Source organism: Macrobrachium rosenbergii, chromosome 45 (assembly GCF_040412425.1).
Source record: "Macrobrachium rosenbergii isolate ZJJX-2024 chromosome 45, ASM4041242v1, whole genome shotgun sequence".
Classification (NCBI taxonomy): domain Eukaryota; kingdom Metazoa; phylum Arthropoda; class Malacostraca; order Decapoda; family Palaemonidae; genus Macrobrachium; species Macrobrachium rosenbergii.
Window position 1 is genome coordinate 33,581,454 of NC_089785.1, and position 19,466 is coordinate 33,600,919.

A 19,466-nucleotide genomic window follows, 5' to 3' on the forward strand; every position below is an offset into this window, starting at 1 on the left:
AAGAATTAGAGGAATTTACTTCTGGTGACAGAAATTCATGTCTCATCATAAGTGGTTTGGATTCCACAATAAGCTGTAGGTCCCGTTGCTAGGTAACCATCCGGTTCTTAGCCATGTAAAACAAATCTAGTCCTTCGGGCCAGCCCTAGGAGAGCTGTTAATCAGCTCCTCAGTGGTCTGGTTAAACTAAGGTATACTTAACTTTTTTCAACTACTGTACTCCACAGAAGATATACTTCAGTCTTTACAGTGAAATTTTTTTTAATATATTTTTTAATGTAAAGTACCTGTTCAGTGGTATTTATGAGGCATTTCTCAGTTCTGCAGTAGTTTCCACTCATCAGGCAGCCTTTTGTTGATGGCTTTTCAGATAACTATTTTAACCTGACTTTACCTTATTTATAATCTTTTAATGGTATCAAGTAAGTCTAGATTATTTCTAGTTTTAAAGTAGCTCTCTTACAGTAGCATAGCCTTTTTTCCATATTTCTTATTTGGATCTTTTGCCCAACCAGTTGAGAGAGGAGAGTTTTTGGGTACACAGGGAGGACTTCCTAGAATTGAGAATATCTTCTTGGTTCTGCATGCATTTTCTGTCAGGAAGGAGCCACACCCATCTTAACCCCAAATTATTTCTAGGCAAGCTCTTGATGTGGGCAGACACCCTTTGCAGGTGATAGCAGTTCTGCCTTGAAAATTTTCCTTGCCTAACATGTCCCAAAATGCTTCAATTATACAATCCACCCACCTGTTCCCGTTTTTCTTTTATTATACAGTCCAGCTTACAGCTACAAAAACCACAAAACACTTACAAACCAAAATTATCAACCTAACCATCAGAGAGCTTTCTCCACCGCACTATGCTCTATTCAACATTCTCGCCTGGGTGTGTTTAGTTTTGCTCCCTCATCTCCCACCATTTTTGCCCTGTGACGTCACAACAAGAACAGATACTTTTTAAACAAAGAATTCTTTGCTAAAAAACATCTCATAAAATTAAACGTGCTTTTTATACATTTTGTAATGCCCATACCATTTCACTATTACAGAAAATAAAAATAAAATACAGTAATGATAATTAACTTATAAAACTAACATATAATCATGCCTGTCAACTTGGCCATTTACGTTAAGCATGCAGGTGCTATGATAATTGTGGGGTTTTGCTCCTTCTATGGCACTTTTGCATACAGTCCAGATGTTATACTTCTGGTCTATAGTCTTTGCAGTCTACAAGATCATCATTCTTATTCACACAGGAGCCTTTGCAGATGGAAAATTATGCACAATCCTTTGCTGAAGGTTCTGTTGCTTGGGGACATGTAGCCTTCATGTTCAGATAGCTTCCAACAAGTATCCTCATTGCTGGAGGTTTCTGCTGATAAACTAGATGCATCAAGGTCTGGTGATGTCATTTTTTTTTTCCTAAATGTGGGAGTCCTTTAGTGCCAGAGGGGTTAGTATGCCTTGCTTCAAGATCAGGTCTGCCTTTTTTCTCAACCGGAAAGTTTTAGTAAAGGTTATTTCAGCAGTATATTAGGAAATGGTTCTCAAATTACTTTAGTCTTCTTAGCGGAATCTAGTCCTGGTTTTCAGGTGACTTCATTGAAGCTTTGGTATGAGCCGGCCTTTGGACTTCCCCCAAAAGAGGGCTTTCTCATGAGTTTCTTCTGAGGGACTTCTGTATTTTTATATAAGCCATCTCCAATTCAGCGTTTTTATACAAGTCACCTCCAATTCAGCAAGAAACATTCTCTTTACAGCTTAGGGTTACTTAATCCTCTGATTCCAATGAACTCACTTTGTAAATTTGGGTCCCTTTTCCTTGCTTGGGTGTTGGCATCTCAGTGCTGTTCTACCTTAACTGCCATACAGGTTGTTTTAATGGGGTTTATGATGAAACAGTGTTGTGCAACACTCAAAATAGGCTATGTTGTTGGGTTTAAAATATCAAGTTACAAAGATTACATTTCATACTCTTAACTTGCTGCTGCTCAGCCAAAGAAAAATAATGCAAGATGGATCAAGATCACAAGAGAGGGAAAATGAAAGACACTATTGTGAAAAATATTTTATTTAAAGACAAATCCTTTATGGATGTTTAACAAAACGCAGTTTGAATGGACGGAATTGGGATGGATCCAGTGAGAAATGGACATTGCTTCATGAAGGGTCCAAGTATTGCAGTGCAAATACTGGTTCCCTTCAATAGCATAACAGCATCATGTATTTCATACAAATTTGACTGCTGCTAATATTGCATATCTTCTCCCATTTGGTAAAATACTTGACACTGATATCGATAGCACGCACAAGAGAACATGTACGCTAGAATATGGGCAATCACTCGCATAAAGGACTGATCAGAGAGTAGCTTAACTTACAGTTTGCCTTGACATACACATGGCATACATACAGGGATTCCTACAAAGACATTGGAACATTACTACATTATTTTTTTCTTACAAAAGTACAGTACTGTATTGAGCTACGGAATAAGTCTTATGTTAATAACATAAGAGTGCTTTGGCGTACAACCTGAAGATAAAAAACTTCTTTACCATACACTCTATTGATCCTTCAAGACCACAAAGTAAGAGCCTTCAAGACCACAAAGTAAGAGCTTTATTTCCATTGTAACTGGAGATATGAAATATTTAACCAACAGGGCCAACTAATTTCATGCCATTTTAGGATCATTACTGCGAAGTAATGTACAAAAATCAACTTGTCATATTTATAAACCTATTGGGCTTGCCCAAAATGTGCCAAGTAATTTATGAAGATCAACTTGTCACATTTAAAAACTTATTGGGCTTGCCCAAAATGTTCTGTTCTTAAATAAATGAAAGATAGATAATCATGCTGCACAAAGCTTTGGTAACATTTGCACTGTGCCACCTATGGCCTGCTGCTGGGGGCAGTACTCCTTTACAGATTAGTAAGAATAGATACCTGTGTACATACCACCTCAATGTAATCATGCCAGCTCATTGAGAAAGTCAGCTCTGAGGTAAAACTACATAAACACTTATTGCATAATAAAATGACATTTCATTGCAAACCCATCCACCATACTGTACCTAATATCCACAGTTCTAAGTGTCCTCAGACATAAACTCTCTTTTATCCTCCAGACAGAAAATGGATTGTTCAAACATGCGACCTGTGGAACTGCTAGTAAGTACAAAAACTAAGTACAAACTATTATCCTCATAAATCATGTCTCAACAACACTTCTTTAAGAATGTCCACATTGTTTGCGATTGGCAATTTTTTTAGTTTTAATCAAACCTTTCATAGATCTTACCTTCTGAGAATGAATTGCCCACTATTTTTGAGGAAAATGTAACCCTATATGATTTTATACTGTGCTTTCAGTAAGCTACATTGGCTTGTTTTTACACTATTGCTGTGAATTTTGCCTCAAGGTGGTTGCTCGTAAAGTTCTGTTCAGGTTTTCTTACTAGTGTATAATTTGTGTATTTTTCTGTAGATGTCAGTTTTGCTTTTATTACTGTCCTTGATTAGTTAATCATTTTCTTTAAGCTATGTAAATATATTTTCTATATCACTTGTGTTGCTCATAAGTGATATAGTGTATTTTGTACTTGTGTTGCTTTGTTTTGCAACTACGGTATATAGGTTTCTTTTGGTGTGTTTGCTACTTTTCTGTCATTGGTTTGTAAGTTTGCTGTACTGTACAGTATGCCTTGGCAAGCTTCCCAAGGGTGAACTTGTGTCCCCCTGATTAGCACCTATCCTGAAACAGCACTTCTTGCCTGTATGGAATCCTATATTGGTTGCTAGCAAAGTGGTCAGGCTGTGAGAAGAGAAGATTCTCCAAGTCAAGGTAAGAGTGTCACTACAAACATGTCTTCTGCTTTTGCTCCCCAGTCTTTGGCCTTTGGAGTTTTCTTTCTTTGGTCAAGGTGAAGGTGCAGTCTTCTGGTGGTATGTTTCTGGCTGCTTGCCAAGACCACCCACTTGCATGCAATACCTATAATGCCCCCAAAAAAAAAAAAAAAAGCCTGACTGACCATTCTTCTGTCTATGTTGTTTTCTGCCTGCCCAACCATGACTTCCCTGCCATGGATTTTCTAGTGTCAGAGATTTTTTTATTGTTGCAGGAGAGTCTTGGAGTGATGATCAGGGCTAGCCTCAACCAGTTACACTGGCTGCAATGACTGCTGTTCTCATTAATTTGGCATCTCTTACCTTGGTTTTGCTGGTTACTGTTGTTGTTAAAAGTTTTGCCTACTGTTGGCTTAGGCTTAGCTTCACGGGCAACCTTTGCTGTGCCTATATCTGAGTTGTCAGCACTTATGCCTTCAGTACCTGTGACTTCTGTGGCACCTGCTGACTCTGTTGCTTCTAAGGTACCTGCTGTTTTACCTGCTGCTTCCTCAAGGTCTCTGGGTAGTCTGGACTATTTAACTGCTACAAGGAATGATCTGCTGTTCAGAGTAGACCTTCTACCAGAGCCTTCACTACCTCTTCACCTTCCTTTAGTGACATATAGCCTCTCATATCAACTGCCACAGCCAGCCATCACAAAAGGAGGCATTACCAGTTACCTAAGACCATCCTGGGTCTCATAACCATAGGAGGTACGACAAGATGCTCTTGTTTAGCCAATGATTAAGATTCCTACACTGTAATGCATCTAGAACATTTAGGTTGTTGTCCACTGCTCCTGCTCCCTGTAAGAAGATCCACTTTGACTCGCTCTTTCTGTAAGAAGTGTCAAACTTGAGACGATATATACAATGGAGTAGAGGTTCCTTTTCTGAAGATTTTGGATGCCCATTTCCAAAAATAATGGCCATTTTCTGAAGATTTTGGATGCCCATTTCCAAAAATAATGGCCAACGGAAAAGGATTCAGCAGCAGAACTAAAAGATGTGTTTTCAGTAACCCAACCCAACAGACTTCATCAACTGGGGCAATTCTAGATTTTGAGGCTGCTCATCTTGGGCATAACTGCTCATCTCAGGCATAACAACTTCCCAATTCAAGGAGGGAGTGTCCAAGATGGCTCTGCTTCCTTTGCTCTGTAACGCTTTCCCTGTCCTAAGTTGATGAGGAAATTTCTCCCAGAGTTCCTCACTGTTATCAATTGGCAGGAAAGGGTACTGAAAATCAACAATTCATTTCTTATGGAGGTGGTCAGCAGGGCCAGGAGTGCTTTAACTGGGCAAGAGACAAATGCTGCATGTCCAGATGGTAGTGTTCCAGTCAACTGCATGATAAAGCAGCGAGATGTAGCCACCTGGACTTGTCCAACCTGATATCCTGTTGAGAGTAATTTATAAATGGATGGGACTGTACTAATGAGGCCACTAGTCATGGCAGGACAGCTTTATATGAAGATGCAGTACTTTAGTCTCCTCATCCTCTACATCTTTTTAACCAACCTTTATTTATTATTAATGCATCTTCAAGAGGAGTGTTCTAAGAGGATCATGAGCTCCTACATCTCACTTCAGTCAGCTGATGCCTTCTCTGTTTGCAACACAGTAGTGCAGAGTTCTTGTTTTCCTCCTGGGTCTTTGGTCCCACTTGTACTTAAGTACTCTCCTGGACCCACTGGACATTTGCAATCAAGCTGGTGACCTCAACTTCTTTCTTCTAATTTGCAATTTGGAGACAACATGATTGATGGGGCTGCGATAAAACTAATTCACAAACCTACCAACCACGTATTCAGTGTCCACCTCCTGTTCCTTTGTATCTCACTGTTCTTCATCCAGCCTACACAAATTATGAGGAAAATAGTTTGTATACAGGGGAGTCCACGGGACATGCATGAATGATAGCCCTCTTCTGTCCGGAAGACAAATAGTGGCATGTGTCTTGGGACATTCAAGGACATGAATGTCAGCCCAATACAGATAAGTATATATAAAAAATCATTCAAAGCTATCCTGTCAATGCAAATTTAGGTTACATACTCAAGCTGCAATACCTCCCTTAGCCCTCATGATACACAAGACAGCAAGACTGGCCTTTTAACAAGTGGGAAAACTTGATGATGCAAAAATTACAGAGTACTTTGTATAAATATTAAACCATTATTATGCTGATACAATACATTTAGCTTACCCATTACAAGTGCTCTCGCCAAAAACTACATCATAATTTATTTTATATCAAATGAATGAATAACAAAAACATACTATGGAGAAATATTTTGGTGAAAACAAAAAGTTCAGTTGCAAGAATTTTATCCCCATGTTGAATATTTTTCACTTGAAAGTAATACTCAGTTTTTCAGTATTCAAGGGATAAAAATTACAAACAATGATAGTGCATTGTAAGCATAATGTTTGTGGCTATGAAATTTAGAACAATTGTATTTGTCAAACATGAGGTGTGAAATATAATTTTCGTCACTGAATGGTTCTATATGCTACAGACATCACAAGATGGCTGTCCTTTCAAGTGAAATTCATCCAGATATTACTCTCAAGGAAACACCCACATACATGTCCACACGAATACAATGAGGAAGAATAAAATTTTTATCGTTTACAGACAGATGAGTATTTTCATGAAACTTGAGCTACAGCCTTAAACTACAATGTATTAGCAAATACAGTATATAACTGCTACGTTATAATAATATAATGTTTGTACATAACTTGATATGAATTAATTTTGCAATTTGCACTACATGACTAGATAACCATAAAGCAATTAAGTTAGTTTGTTAGGCAGGACGTTTTATTTTGTTAGTTTTGATCTTCAGTGATGTGATTTGCTTCACAGCTGAAACTTACTGCAATAGCAAATGTTCCATTACAGGAAAAGAACTAATGAATGAATACTAATTTGGACCTTCGTTGTACGACTGCCTCAAAAATTTGTACAATTGTAAACTTAATGCCCAACTATTCCAGCTACAAAGAGGGAACTTAATTCAATTTTTTCCATCATTATTCATTGCATCAATAGATAAAAATATTCAAAAGTTTGCCTCTATTTAACCAGTGAACTTCACTCATACTGTTTCAACCAGTGAACTTCACTCATACTGTTTCTTCAATGGAACACATTTTTCTACAAATCTTATGATCATAAAATGCCTGTCTGAGAACATCTCCAGTCACACCAACTTTCAAGAACAGTTAATAAATAACAAAGTGGTCACTTGTATATGTTAAATGTTTATTTCTCTCTTAGTCTTCCCGATACCATTCACTCCTGATGTGTAGTTTGTGAAAAAAAGAAAGCATTATAAGAAAAAGTAACAAATATTACATCCAAGTTCTTGGTTTTTACAACAAATATTTGTAATTTTTAATTAAATCGCTAGGCTAGCTTACCAAGCTGTGTAATGTAGATTAAGAAGGCAAAACTACGCTACCAAACAGCATAAATAATTTCAACATGTACTGTAACAGATATATCATTCCTTTAACCCTTAAACGCCGACTGGACATATCGTACGTCGACTACAAAAAGTTTTTTTTAAATATTCGCAGAAAAATAGTTATAGGCCTAGTTTGCAAAAGATTTTAAATCACGTGCCTTGAGGGATGCTGGGAGTTCACGGATCACGCTGTTGTTTTCTTTACAAGCGTTACCCAGCCGCGCATACGCGAATTTCTTTCTTCTCGCACTACAGAGCATCAGCGACGCATCTCAGAAATTCTTTCGTCACTTTGTCGTCATTTTTGCACCGTTTTATATTAGCCGTTACATAAAGTTTTATATATGAAAATGTGCGCAATTTCATGTAGAATACAACAAAAAAAACAACTCATGGTTGTAGCTTTTATAAGTTTTGAAATATTTTCATATAAATCATGATAAGTGCCAAAATTTCAACCTTCGGTCAAATTTTACTCGACCGAAATGGTCGAAAAAACGCAATTGTAAGCTAAAACTCTTACATTCTAGTAATATTCAATCATTTACCTTCATTTTGCAACAAATTGGAAGTCTCTAGCACAATATTCCGATTTATGGTGAATTTTTTTAAAAACTTTTTCCTTACGTCCGCGTGCGGTAGCTCGGCCGAAAATCTCAGAAATTCTTTCATCACTTTGTCGTAATGTTTGCACCGTTTTATATTAGCCGTTACATAAAGTTTTATATATGAAAATGTGCACAATTTCATGTAGAATACAACAAAAAATAACTCATGGTTGTAGCTTTTATCAATTTTGAAATATTTTCACATAAATGACGATAAGTGCCAAAATTTCAACCTTCGGTCAACTTCAACTCAACTGAAATGGTCGAAAAACGTAATTGTAAGCTAAAACTCTTACATTCTAGTAACATTTAATTATTTACCTTCATTTTGCAACAAACAGGAAGTCTCTAGCACAATATTTCGATTTATGGTGAATTTTTGAAAAAAACTTTTTCCTTACCTCCGTGCGCGGTAACTCGGCTGAAAATCTCAGAATTTCTTTAGTCACCTTGTTGTAATTTTCGCACCGTTTTCTATTAGGCGTTACATAAAGTGTTATACATGAAAATGTGCACAATATCATGTAGAATACAACAAAAAATAACTCATGGTTGTAGCTTTTATCAGTTTTGAAATATTTTCATATAAATCATGATAAATAGAAAAAATTTGACCCTCGGTTAACTTTAACTCGACCGAAATGGTCGAAAACTGCAATTGTAAGCCACAACACTTACAGCCTAGTAATATTCAATCAATTACCTTCATTTTGCAACAAACGGGAAGTCTCTAGCACAATATTTTGATTTATGGTGAATTTAAAAAAAAAAAAATGTCTGCACATTATGAATTCATGCATCATTTTGTGATAATATTTTCTCTGTGTTGCTTTGATCGTTTTACAATTTGTTATATACCAAAATCATCGCAATTTAGTGTACAATAAAAAAAAAAAAAATAACTCATTAGCTTTAACCGTTTTGCTCACAGCACGATTTGTATACATATAAATTTTTTTTTGCGCTGTCATATATTCCAATATTTATATATGATAATGATATTTTTTCATTTCTGATAGTTGCATACTAAACTTCAGGTAGTGACAAAAAGGAGCCAAAAATTAACTCTTTAATCTTAAAAACTAAGTGTGCTGTGATTTTTTGAATAATCTTAAAAACTAAGTGTGCTGTGATTTTTTTGAAAAAAACTTTTTTTCCGCTTTGGCACTAACTCCCGAATGCCGCCGGCATATGACAGACACTTTTGTAAATAGAGGCTCGGCGTTCAAGGGTTAATATGTATCATACTGAGAATAAAAAATATACAGACGTTATACAGCACCAAAGGAAAGTTACACCACCAAAGTTTATATAGTATGTTTTAGAGTAACAAACTGAATGCATTAATTACTTTAAAGAATTATTACGTAAAAAAAAATGCATTAATAATGTCCTGATATCTTTCTTTTAAAACTTTTCACTGTCAAAATTAAAATGTAAAAATCATGTGTATGTCTGAAGGCAAGTAAAGTTCTTAAGGTATGCTATGTAATAAAATCGAATACAGTTAACTGCAAATACTATCGTGAATTAGTTGTATAATTGTATTTTTTGTATTATATTTTTCAGTGCCAGAGTTTAAAAGTAAAATAATAGCATATGTTTTTAAACTGTTAGTTCAAGCAAGGTTGGATATAAATAAAGTTTTCTTAACATTCAATCCAATTTCTGTGTCGTATTATCAATTGCAATCAAATGTTTTTAATTGTTTGACTGTATTTAATGTATTTGAATATCTGAAATGTGTAATTTATGAACTAACCAGTGACCTAATATACAATGAATGTAAATTATGCACTTGCAAGGGACCACTGGATTATGAACTTTTTCAACTTCAGTTTATTTATTGTTGTAGCATATTTTTAGTATCGTCTGTTCCAAAGATTTATTGGAGCGGATGCAGAGTAGGGAGACATAGGTAAGTGTGAGAAATCCTAATCTTTCTGAGAATACGTGTCCTGACCTAACCCTCATAACCTGACTTAGGGTGCCATATCCTGACCCCCAAGTAATACTGAATATCCCTGTCTCCCTACTTTTGCATATTACCCTATTTATTTAGGTAAATAAATAAAAGGTTACTAAAAACTACAACTCGCCACCTTCCTCGCCAGTGGAGTGTGAACTGAGCATGCACGAGAGGAAATTTCTTTTTTAAGATCTATCAAGCTAGTGTGACTGGAAGCTGTTTGCACAGGGGTATATATGACTAATGGGTTGTAGGAAAAATGTTTTATTGCAAAAACACTGCACAGTTATAAATTTTTCAGTAATGATCCATAAATTATCATCTGCTCACCCAAATGTGGATTAATGAGGTCTGGATTTTGAATTTTTTGTACTTACAACAAACCAGTAACAACTAAAAGACATAATAAAACCTGTTGAGCCTTGTAATCAGCAAAAATAAACTGGGTTCAAGCTTAGAATGGTCTTGCATAGGAGATTCCTCTGCATTCAAACAAACCACATCACTAGAAAACAAAGCTGACATTTAATATGGACATCATTGAACATTAGTTATTTACTACTACAATATTTAATTTAAAAAAGGGACATCCTGACAATGTCCTGATATTACAGAGCAAGCTAAATGCAATGCTAATTTCATACTGCAACTTTACAAAAGGAAACTTACACTTTATGTGGCAAAGCCCCAAGTAGTCCCTGTACAGTTATTACTTACTTGCTACATGTAAAAAATAATTTTCAGATTCACAAAAAAGTATTAAAACCTTAATGACTAACATAAAGCAATTGGAATGTGTGCTTTGTAAAGGATATACAGTTTATTGTAAGTTCTTAAAAACCACTTTGTCTCAAGGTGTGACTTCATCACCTTGATTCAAACTACGTTGTATAACGGTAAATGCCACGTCAATTCATCTCTGACCAAGATAGATGCTTACACATTTCTCTTGAATGGTGCAGAAGAGAAAGTATCCTTAAATAACACAGAACACCAACCACAGCATCTCATGACTACACAGTACCTCTAAATTCTGAGGAGTTAATTACAAATAAAGTGTTTTCCAAAAAAGCTTTTCATCCTAATGCCTTTTACTACCAACATTAACAAGGTTTGGATTTTCCTATGTGGCCTTACTACCCTTGGCAGACAGAAAAAACTGCCTCTAAGAAAATTATAAAACCAATACTGTATAAGAAAGGGTAAAAATATTAAAAAGTAGTGTAGTACCATAACTTACGTACGACAACTAATTTCAACTTTTTGACTGAGAGTGAGTTTGCTTCAATGTATGGAAAGAAAGGAATTGTTCTTTGTACTTACTTCATTAACATAAGATATGGGAGAAGCAAAAATAAAAAATGGAAAAAAAAAGTGTAAATAGTCTAATAAAGTATCAGAATACATTTCTTTGCTAAGGTCACCATGGTTACACAAGGACAATGAAAATAAAGTAAGAAAGAACCAGTATTTAGGGAGTGAGACACTATATAGCCTTTTATGACACAAAGGAAGTTTGGACTATGCAAAAAACCAACTCTGATTCAACTATAAATTCTAGCCATTGATGCATGAAGTGAAAAGCTCATTTGGTAAGCACAATTGCTGAACTTAGCTCTATACCAGTATGTATGGACGGCAACAGACTCAATATCACTATATGTCAAGTTTGGCTTTGAGCGAATAAAAAGTGATTTCTTTACTGAACAGAGTCCAAAGTGGCATGCCAATATGGTAACCATAATTCCTTATTCTATACTACTATATATGGATGGTAACAGTATAGCACTACTTTTCAATGATATAAATAATGATTATATAAAACTGTAAATCTACAGTAACCTCCTCCTCCTACTTATGGCAATGACTAGGATGGACTCATGGAGTGCAGCATCATTGCTTAAAACCTGCAAAATAGTGTTTGAATGACAAGAAAAACCCATCTGACTTTGCCTGGGGATTTTCAAGACATTCCACTTGAAAGATGGGATTTTGTTACTCAACGGGTTAAGGTTTTTGGCAAAATCAGTGTTCAGTGTTACATCCAAGACCAGGTATCTTACTATCACTGGTGCAGTACTCTGTTTTGGTAGTTGCCAAAGTTCCAGTGGCATGGTAATCTATTTCAGTAGTTGCCAAAGTTTTATTAATATAAAATAGTTTAACGAGGCCAATGAATTACATTTCAAGACTGATTTAGGAAGATGCATCGCATAATGAATGTCTTGGAGAGGCCTGAGCAACCAATGGTCACTAATGTACACTACACTGTTTTTTTCCCCTTTCCACTGGATCACTGTACCTTTCATGGGAATTTAAGTTTTTGGGCCTGGGACAGCCTGCACACTGTTCTTCTACTTGTAATACAGGCAAAATGGAAGCCTTCCCTTCACTGGGGGAGACCCCACCTACCATCTAAAAAAAATGTACAATAGAGGCTTTCCTTTGTCTCAGGAAATCCTGCCTATCACCTGCATACTGTACCATTTTCTTCATTTTCAACAGCTATATAACCATCAGTCTGCCCCATCCTACCTGGACACTTGACAGTGGGCAAATTTCTAGATTAATTTATCATAAATATATAGCAGCAGAGATGTTTAAAAATGTAAAACAATTATAACAAATAAAAATATACATTTGAGCACGTTATCATACATAAACCTGCAACCAAGATGTAACTCCTGATAGCAAAACAGTATGGAAAACTATATTATATAAGTAGATAGGACTTTAAGAAGCACAATTCGTCAGTACTGACTAGAAACTGGTAATGCATGTTCTCAGAACAAAAATTAAAAGGGAAAACATTAACAAGAAAGGCTTGAAAGTACCCACAACGAAACTTATGTCAATCATGTTCATTCATGAACTTTGGCTAATCCACAAGACCTAAAATATTCAAATTAATTTAGACTGTTTTCACTCTAATGGTCCTCTTATTTAAAAAAAAAATGCTTAAGTAAAAGTCATAGGTAGCACCTCAACTTAACAGACACTTTGGAGGTCTGGCTTTCTGATGAGTAACAGCCTGTTAAGTAACAAAGACCCTACAATATAGCAAGTACATGCTACATTTCCGTTGTAGAGCTAAAGATACAAACCATTTTTAAAATACCCCAAGACAAACTTGCCTCATTTACAGCTTCAGTGTAATGCTCAGAATATTAAGCTTCTTACATTTAAATAACTAGCAACAGGCCTACTAACCAGACTAATAAAATTATTAGATAAGTCTTAATTCTATTTTCCTGAATCGCTTGAAGATAACCAGAAGATTTTATAAGAGTCCTAACCTGTACTTGAATATTCTCTAGATATCTTACAGCTAATGGCAATTTCACATGATGTAGTTCCTACCCTAAACTTACCTGCACTTTCCACACCAAATTTCATTTAAGAGATAAATCTAAAAATGTATCACATATAAAATGGTGGCATATTGAAAAATAATCATTATATGGTAGCTGTTAAGTACAGAAGTCTGCTAAGTTGAGGTGTTACTGCACTCCAAACAAAATTAATGTTCTATTGAACAAGAGACTTGAACACGATACCAGATGTCCGGTGAAACAAAATCCTGCAGCCTCCAAAGCGATAATGACTTCCTTTAGAAAGAGAATTACAAATCTTCCGTTAACTATTCAGCAATGCCAACAATTCGTAGATCAGCCGCAGTGTTCAGTCTAATAGCAGATTACTGTCATGTGGTGGTAGCTGCAGAAAACCAACACGATATAAAACTGCAGTATTCGGGGTGACCTGCCTTGATTGGACTGTTAGCGTAAGATTACAAAGTACAGTGTGGAGTGTCACTTTTCGCTTAAATAGTCTCTTCAACAAAACTGGCACAGGACCTTGTTACTGTCAGAGGTGTTCAGAAAGAGGTGTTATATAGTCTTTATGCTACTGGGAGGGAACACAGTTGTTGACCGAGTCATCTCTCCCAGTTAACTGTCTCAAAGGACGCAAAGCCAAGTGATAAAGTCCAAGTCTTCAAATCCTAAACATTTCCTCAAAACAGGCAACTTCACGTGCTGCTAGTGTGAGGTGAGATTCACGATGACGTTGACTGGCACACTTGTTGAAGTTACAGGCGATTTTTTGCGTGTCTTCGTTGTGTTCAAAGTTCAACACCGTCTTCATCTTCTAGCCTACCAGAGACTATCAATCAAAGTCACGCTTGATCTGTCGCTAAAAGAAAAAACAGTACCTTGCCTTCGCAAAAGTACAACATGTAAAGACTTTTGTTGTTATACTATTATTAATTGTACGATGAACTTGTTATGGGAATTGAGATTCGTAGGTTCGCTTGAAAGCAGCACCAAACAATGGAGAGAGAGTCAAGTTTTCACAATACAAAATAAATTAGTCCGAATTAAAAACCATATAAAAATGTAAGATTAGTCATTAAAGAGAATAACACATTGTAGTATCGTATCTTTCGCTGAATTCATGTTCTAAAATTGCGAATGAGATCTTCTGAATCGAGAGCGATTGAAGTATAGACATTTGCCAAGAACGCTGACTAATGAAAATAAATTGACCGCACAAAGAGTCATCAGACAATGATCAATGAAAACAAGAGTTCAGAGTTGAAAAGGACGCAAGGTAAAGTTTGTTTTCGTTCGAAACACATAAAGATAACAATGAATTTCGCTGAACAAAATGCAGCATATATGTAGTTATACAAAAAGTCCTCGACATTTCCAACTGGGACAAAGTTGGCCACTGTTAACACAGTAGCTGGTCGCAAAACATATTGGGACTGATCAGACCTTACATATCAAACATCGATTTGCTGAGCCGTTATTTTAGAAACATAAACCACAGATAAACTTAAACAGCAATGGAATACACGCACTGACAATTCACTGTGAGAGCATGAAAATTAAGAGTTAGGTTTGTTGTTGCATTGTAGATGTAACTTCAAAGACATGTGGAGAATTACTCACAAATATTCGAGGCAGACACGCAACATGCCTGAATTTGAAGAAATGAGATAATGCTTCCTTTTTCAACAAGGAATCTCCAGCCTGCTGAATGTTAGCATGTATTCACCTCAATAAATTTAGCAATAATAGTACAGTAGCTGAAGCAAAGATGAGCACAACACAATAAGCAAAATGAGCAGCTTTGAGCAGGCCAGCATGAAAGCCAAAACACTGAGACATGACTCCAGAAGGACACATTATACATCAAGTTACTGCTGGAACCGGGTGCCATATCTGCTGCGAGTTGCTGTAATATACACATATAATGAAGTCGTGCCAGAACATCGCCACCGTAGATTCTACAGCAAGTAGTTTTCACAAATGACCACGAATCGTGTCGTTTACGATATTCATAGGGCCAAAAGTCGATTTTCAGCTCATCAATACCCGTGTCATGTAACGAAACTGGGCATTCCAACTCGGTCAATTCAGAACTTCGATAAATAATTGGTGAATCCTGACAATAATTGTGAGCCCAGCCAGCCTGGGACAAGCCGTAAACCGACCGTCAGTGGCCGCAACTTCAACATGCCGTTTGCCATCCGGGTGTTCATGCAGGCATGCCATACCGGTGCCATGAGCTTAGAAACCGTCATCCGATTATAGTCAAAAACGAACAAGTAAGGGCCGTCGTTGCTCTCCAGGAACGAACGCATATGTGGTCAATGGTATTCACGAGATTTTTGTCATTCGTGGCCAGCGATGCGACGCAAAATGAACCGGTATTTTTAGATCTCGTTGGTTCTCAGATAACAAAATCGAACAAACTTCTTGGCTTGGCTTTCTCTCAAAAATTATATACATATGTTCAATATACATCTTTCCTTTCTAATAAATTTAAATATTGACATACTTTTCTTTTACAATAGTTCGTTTTCTCATTGTACAATTTACTTCAAGTTCTTTCAGCCATTCATTTTTATTCGTTCGTGAAGTTTGCAATGACCACAAATACATTTTATTTTTTCCAGGTAGTAAACACAGCTCATTAGTCTCTTATGATGCCGATTTTTCTTGTAATACCGCATCAGTTCACAATACTTTGTTTTCGTCAGTAAATGAAATAATGCAGCTAAACATCGAAACATGTCAGTTATCGCCGTGCATTAAAAGACCAATAATAAGTCGATGTCACAGAAACAAACAGAACAGGCAGGAGCAGACACTAGTATGTAGACCATGGGACACAAATACTAACACAATTATATCGTGCAGTTCAACGCGTACTAAAAACAAACATGGTGAGAGACTGATTTTATAAAGTGAGAGGAAAAAAAGCCGAAAATGAACAATAAAACAGAGCAAAACATACACTCCAACAGCATATGGGTCGCGCTGGAATTAAATTACACCAGTACACTACAGCTAGCAGTAATTACCAGGAAATTTCCGTGATCGGTGCGATCGGGGAGCGGCCCAGAACAGCGTAACATGGTCGTGGCAGAAGAAATGGGAGAACAAACGCTCACCGACAATATGACAGAACATACCGGCAGTCAACCAACTTCAGCAGTGTCGTGCCGTCCTGCTGATTGTCACCAGTTGTTGACTACGCAGCGTACACTCAGCATGGGTCATCGACGATCAGGGAGAACATCTTCAGTACAAGAAAGACAAGAACACAGGAAATATAGCGTAATCACAAAGTCTACTCGCTCCAACAAATGGATCGCTCACAGGTATCATCAGCGAAAAGCGCCGTTCGGTATAAACAACACACTTCAACAAAAGAGCCGCAGAAGGAGTGGTGCTGTCGCAGCCTCGACAGGCCGGCACAAAAGAATGCGCAGAGAATCATCGCTATCAATCGGATTGATTACAAGAACAACATGACTACAGCCGCCTGAAAATACATGTGTTGATAATGCGTACCGGGAACTGAACAGCAAAGCTACACAATCAGACTATCGTCTCACAATTTTCATGATTTCATGACAAGTACAGTATGGAGGCACAATCATCTGGATGCTCATGGACATCGCCGCTGGTATGAAAGAGCGAAACAGATTAACGGGCGATTGTATCTGCAGGAGTCGTGCGCTCCAGTCACATAAAAAGGCAGAGGTCGATACATGTTCGCTACTCCACATTATAGAACAGTGGTTGCCGTTAGTAACAGCGCTTGTTACACAGCAGTTTTATAAATACATATTGGGTTGGCACTAATAAAGAGTTGGTCATTTGCTTCTTCTGGTTACACAAACATTATTCAAGCCCGTGTTATATTGGTTGATTAACAGACAGGCTGGGCTGCCGAACATGCAGTGTTTATCTTCATATTCGATTACCTGGCCGCGGCAGTTGCCAGACAAACACATAGAGGACCCGGGAGTCAGCCGCAGATAAAAGCACCGCAGATAGTTATATTTCGAATGATCAGAAAAGAACGCCATGCAGAGTGATACTGACTAAAGCCACGTTGCAATCAGACACAGCTCAGCAGCAGCGGAGGCAGCACAGATCACAAAACCAACATGACAACATATCGCACCACACCTGCCAGAACACTACATACCAAAAGGAAAGGAGGGAGTTCAGACCATGCCAAAGACGGCAGCGCAGCACTGGGCAAAACAGCGAAGATGAAAGTGGTTAAGGGCTTATAGATAGTGAGATGATATCTGCAAACAGCAGACACAGAGTAGCGAAAACAGAATAAGAAATGGCACAGCAAACTGGGTCACATGGACAGTTACGGCACAGACAAAGAATTTGCCAAACACAAAACATGTAAGTAACAGCTACAGCAGTGGGAATCTCAAGATGAAACAGAGAAGAAAGAACAGCCTATGCTCAAAGAACAACAAATTACCATCCAGCAAGTGAAATTAGCACATAGCAATAGTAAATCATCACAAAAGAAATATCAGTAGCAGCTCATCACTGAACCTGCACAGGCAGTTTGCAGTATTGGCAGTACGAACACGGTTCCGAGGAAGATACAGGGTCTCTGGGACTGTGGTATCGCTGAACAGAGACATGCAAGCACAGCCCAGACTTGAGGAAGGATTGAAAATCGCAGCCACCACCGATGCCAGAAACATCAGAATAGAGCGCAGCGGCCACTCAAAATGAAGAAATGCACTCATAACGTACGATCCAAATCCTGAAAATTAGTCGCGCAGTAGCAACAGCATAGTAAGAAAGTGATGACTTCTGCACCTGTAAACAGATGACTGGTGTTGAAAAAATAATAATAATACTGTAATTTAAATTCGTTTAAATTCCTTAACAAAGTTTTATATCAATAATACAAATACAGGCTTCCTTCACGCCTGTTCAACTTACTCAGCTGTAATGATACAGCACTCTTTCAACTTGAAAGCTAGAAGATCAGTATCATGACCGGTACAGCTCTGCGCGCTCAAAATAAGTGCTCCTCATTGCCAGGGGCACACAGAGGGTCATCACCCACTCGCAGCAGTCTTCACCCGCAACACTAATGACAAATACCAAAGAGTTTGGAGCGCCACTGGGTTCACCCATGAGAACACAGCACCGAAAGGGAAGCCGAGAGCGAAAAGCAAGTTTGAAAGGCAACGAGAAGAGAGCAAACCTGCGCCGCACTCGAAACATCACAGGCGCAAAGCAAAGACGGTTATATACAAATACCGACGTGCTCACAAAAGCACCATGGGCACTAGTCAATGCGGGGACCAGCATTAACAAAGAAAGAAGACCGTCAGATGACTACGTCAGAGGATGAATGTTAAAAGTCCAGTTTTTAATTCAAAGAAAATGAGTTACAGTTTAATATTATTTTAAGATCTGTGATGTTTAAGTTATGAACTTTTGATGAAGCCAAGCTCAATAGTAAACACAAACGCTTGAAATTACATTTTATACATCTACTAACAGTAAAGATATTCTCATCTGTATTTGCCAGTTTCATATCAATCAACACCGAAGGGAAATATTTGTCATCGTACTGTATCCAGCTCACAACACCTTTCAGTACCACGCAGGTACAGTGCGCGTCGATGCAATGATTGCCGGTAATTATCAAGAATCATAGTGAAATTATTTAATTTCGGTGAAGATAACAGGTTCTCGAGAGCCATTGTTAGAAAGCATACTGGCAGACACGATCTGTCGTGCAGTTGCCTGGTCACTTCGGACTTCGTTAGTGATATCACCCGTAAAATCTTCAGAACCGATTCATATTCATAAAAATTGTGTCTTCTTCAGTTCCGTATATCAGCCAAACATCCTTCCGCATAATACCGTAATACCTCGAACTGCCGCAGTTTTCTTCTCTTTTACTTATCATCCTTTCTGCCTGACTTCTGAGTTTTTCGACCATGATACCACAAATTCTGAGAACACCTGAAGCCATGCCCTCCTCAGCGGTTATCAGCCCATGTTTCACATAGCAGCCCACGCCTTGCACTCCGTTCACTTTACCAACTTGAAAGCTAGTAATGCATTCTTTTCCATTCTTCATCTTCCTTCCCCTTCATTTATCTGCTTTCAGCCCCTGACAGTTACCATTTAGTGCTTCAGGATACACATTCAAACTG